Source organism: Saccoglossus kowalevskii, chromosome 20 (assembly GCF_978046115.1).
Source record: "Saccoglossus kowalevskii chromosome 20, keSacKowa6.1, whole genome shotgun sequence".
Classification (NCBI taxonomy): domain Eukaryota; kingdom Metazoa; phylum Hemichordata; class Enteropneusta; family Harrimaniidae; genus Saccoglossus; species Saccoglossus kowalevskii.
The window spans coordinates 17,160,968-17,165,658 of NC_140660.1; the positions used below are offsets into that span (position 1 = coordinate 17,160,968).

The following is a 4,691-nucleotide window of genomic DNA, read 5'->3' on the forward strand; positions in this document are numbered from 1 at the left end:
TATATTATATTTATATTTTTTCCTCTAGGCGTCAGGATGTGATTTTACCCTTCGTACTCCTGTTGTGAATCTCAGAGGCAATGGGGAAGGCAAAAGAAGAGAAAATGGAACGTACCGATGATTGAATCACGAATTATAATGTCACTGATTTATCAATTGTTATACATATTAATAGAAAAATCGTGTTTTTTTTTGTTTTTTTTTCAATTATTTACATAATGGTAGTAATAGTAGTAGTAATAGTAGAAGTAATCGTACTTTAGTGACAGCGCCCTCACGAACACAACGTTTTATATTATTATATATATATATTTACTTATACATTATTGTTATACAATGATCGCACTTATATAATCGTTACGTTGCTAATGTTTGTTTTATTAAAGATAAAAAATGATTCTAATTGTATTGTATTTTGTATGAATGAGTGACAAATCACAGAGATGTTGTTGTTGTTGCTGTTGATACGAACGGTGACTGTCCCCTTTTTCCCGATGAAATTTAGAAATTGCGTCAGTTAACCTCTGACGTTCAATCCTCTCTCTTTCAAGTTCGACTTTGTACGTCGAAATCTGGGTTTCCAAAAAATGTATGTAATCATCTGTTGCCTGTGTATCACTTATTACGCCGCATTCGTTACATCGTCCATCTAAGGACCTAAAACCAATCCTTTTGCAACCGTCGGTCGTACACTTGAAAAAATTACGGGCATGTCGTTTCTCGTTGATTTTCAACATTTGACGATAACAATATGAACAAAACCCTTGAGTTTCAACAGTGGCGTACATGTCGCAATATCGTTTTTTGCATTTCAATCCCATTTCAGTCATTTCCGTATTTGAAGCGTACAACTCCATCTCACTGACTATAGAATGAGTGAGTGAGTCCATTAATATAGCAATCCAAAATATCCCTGGTCATATATAAATTGGGGGGGGGGCGACACCTCATAATATACATAATTATTCACCACTCACCAGTTCATATTAATGACTCGCGTTCATGAGTAGAAAAGATCTGATTAAAATCTGATGTAGTGTACGGGCTTTAATTATTTTGGCTATAAACTTATTTTAATTTTATTTTTTATTATATTTGTTATTAATGTCCTTTTATTTATTATTTTACTTTGATTTTGATTTTGTGATATTTTTTTAATTCCGCCCTACCTACATCTGATCCGACGCCTATGTAAGTCCCGTTCAAATCTCGCGTAAGTAACAGCCAATCACAGCCCCCCTTTTATACAGGCTGTCGGTTGCTTACTTTTCAGTGTATACGGGCAATCTTTCTGTACATTATATTTTGCCCACTTGAATAAACCATTAATAGAAAATTACTAGTATATTTTTATTTGCAAAAGAAATTCCACAGCATTTTACAATTTTTGTCATTACATTGAATATTTTTTTCACTTCCAACAAATGTGTACACTTCCAGATACATCTTCGCCAGCCAAGGTTTGTTCATTCAGTCATCGCTTCAATTTTACATCACTGAGCATAATTATCTAGAATGGAAGCAAAAAAATAAGTAAATCATAATGATAAGAACACTGTAAACAGCTATAGTAAACAATGCAAACTGATTTTAAATTGTATAACGGTCACCGGCCCACGGCATCGACGCAGAAAATTGGAGCAAACAAATATTTCCTGATCAATTGCGATGTGTTCCAAATAAAAAAATATTTTATTCCAGTCCAAATCAGCTCAATTACTTTAATAAAGAGTTATTGTATAATGTACAAAATGTTGATACAATTTGATGAATATTTACAGCTTCAATACCGTAGACGATTTTGGCCCGATCGTCAACAAAACATCACCCGTCTCCAGGGCAGGCGACTGGAAAAAGACACTGGTGTTCGGTCGAACCGGTGGAAACAAAATCGTCACTCCCAGAATAACTATACAAAATAACGATCTAAAGTCGAACCATTCGAGCCACAATATTAACATGAAAATGACTTTCGTTGCATTTGACAATGATAAACTTACCGAAAAGCCGTGTTATTCACGGTCGCTAACGTCGGTATAATCCGCCATTTTATTTGAGTGTGTTTGCCACCTGACTCTGCCCGGTGACGTCATCATGTGCGCTATAGAAGGAGGTCTGTGATTCGTTGACTAAAATCGTCGATAGTGGGTCTCGTTGAAATCTCGTTACATAGGCATCGGGTCAGATGTAGGTAGGGCGGAATTAAAAAAATCACAAAATCAAAATAAAAGTAAAATAATGAAATAAAAGGGCATTAATAACAAAAGTAAAAAAAATAAAATTAAAATAAGTTTATAGCCAAAATAATTAAAGCTTGTACACTACATCAGATATTAATCAGATTGACTGAATATGATGCGTATTCTAACAGCGCCCCCAGCAGTCAGTTGCGGCTAATCATTGTCAAATTAGTTTGAGTGTTACAAATCCCACTTTGGCGTTTCATTTTAAACAAAATGGTGCCCCCATGAATCGTGATATTTGTGATGATAAAAATTGTGAAAGTTGTCGGTGTTGGTGGCCTCAAACAGGAAGTGGATTTTTTTTTTAATTTGGTACGTCCATGGGATTGAGCGGTTCCACCTTTAAGATACGCAATTAGCCTATGCGATCCGACACGGTATCGTGTGGGGACCTAAGGAAGGTCGAAGACACGGGGTCCCGGGGTGCGATTTGGACGGTGGCACTCCAGACCGGGGGGGGGGGTCACTCTATATGTTGTTACTACTACCCCATGTGCGTTCCAAATTTAGCGGGAAAGCGGGGTGTTTTTCACCTTCTAAAGCGGGCACCGCCCGGGAAGCAAATAATAGGCCCCTTTTAAAATGCTAATGCCTGCAATAGGCCCCCAGAAATAAACTCACAGGGTTGCTGCGCCCTCTCTCGCACCAACAACCACTCCCATACACCCATCAACGAATTGGCGCCCCCATAGCCTCGACCAGGCCCAGCGCAAACGTCCGCCTGAACTTTCCCACCGGGACATTCCCGCCACAATATTGACAAACATGAGGTTACGGAAACGAAACAGGATAACACACATAATAAAAATTAAACTGTATTCAGTGAAAATGGGTTTTATTATACGCACAATATTTACACAATTTTGCTGAAAATAATATTTAAGCAATAAACCTGCGCCGGAGACGAAACTTGACCAGTATTTTTATTTATTTGTAATTAGGATAAAATTATTGAAAAAAAGGCACATACTATATAAATGAAAAAAGAAACTTTTTCACTTAAAGTAAATACAGAAAATAAATCTAATTTACATAATCTCTTCTATAATCCATGACATCAATACGAAATCTTTTCACAAATCACAACTATCGGACGAAACTTGACCAGGAATTGTATCTCCAGTCTCAGTCGTGTGTATGATAAATAACTTCATAAAACAATTATCTATAATTAGCGAAAAAACACTCACTAATTAAAGTCTCGTTATTTTCGGCAAATGTTTTATTTCGTTATTTTTTTACACAACTGAAAGGTAAATATACTGGTCAAGTTTCGTATGACAGTTGTGAATATTGTACGTATAGTCGGACCCTCTCGATTATCTGTAATTAGCGAAAAGAGTCATATGCGTATTAAATATTTTTTTCGGCTAATATTTTGTAAATATTGTGCGTATTTGATTACAGTTTAATTTTCATTATGTGTGTTATCCCTTTCGTTTCGTCGATTACAATAAACCGCATACAGAAAGTCATCATCATCCACACTTCCGAAACTCTATTCGCGCCTCTGCCTCATTCGCATTCAACTTTTCTGTGTTTTGTCTGGGGTTTCTGCCATGTACTATTCATGCCAAAGACACTCGGAGCTGAACATAAAAATTGCGCACTGGTATCTGATGGAATAAGAATCCTGTCATAGTTGTGTGCATTGTGGGTTAAACTATCAAATAAATGATCATATTCACAATCATGTCAATAGTTCTCATCTTTCTTCATCAAACAACGAATGAAACCAACATGAGTTGCATACACAGTAACTTGTTTGAGTTGATCACACTCCACTTGAGTACAAAATAAACGACAGAGAATCCTCACAATAGGGGGTAGGATATCACATTCTCAATATATATGTCTGAAATAGGGGGTACTAAATTTCACATTGCGTCCGCAATAGGGGGTATGGTTTGTCAATGTGCTGCCAGCCCCAGGGGTTTATTATTATTTGTTAGCAATAACGCACATGGTGTAAGGTTTCAATATTGAGTGACACCCACCACCCCGGGTACTGCAGAGCAGTGAAATGTTATGCTATACGCCCTCAACTAACAGAACGTTAACTTATTTGTTATCATCGCAAGAGGGCGTCTCTTTACTCACTTCGCTGGTGGCTTCAGGCGACGCATGGATGCGAACGTTTGACTAGTCAATACCAATTGGGACATTCTCCGTTACCTGATGGGGTTAGCTTTCTAAAAACAGCGGCAATGTTTCGTTTACTCGCTCAAAGATTTGTTTGGTCATGTTTGTTATAGCTGCATCTTCCGTCTGCTGTCACTTGCGGTGCAACTCATTTAACGCGGCAGACACCTTTCATTTTTGTTCGATCATTATACATTTTATTTTGAAAAAAACACAAAAAAACGCAACGACATCAGGGATTGTTTGGGACAGCCTCGACAGAAAGCTGTAATCCGTGTATGCAATGATGATGATTTCGTGTGGAAC

At 37.2% G+C, this 4,691-nt stretch overlaps 1 long non-coding RNA gene across 1 annotated transcript; it reads right to left on the reverse strand.

Moving 5' to 3' along the window:
- Positions 1 to 1,336: 1,336 nt before the first annotated feature.
- On the reverse strand, positions 1,337 to 2,260 carry LOC146730072 (uncharacterized). The gene is made up of 2 exons (XR_014927868.1): positions 2,001 to 2,260; positions 1,337 to 1,510 (listed from the first exon to the last, which is right to left on the reverse strand). It is a non-coding gene; the product is annotated as an uncharacterized LOC146730072 (long non-coding RNA).
- Between the last annotated feature and the right edge of the window lie 2,431 nt (positions 2,261 to 4,691).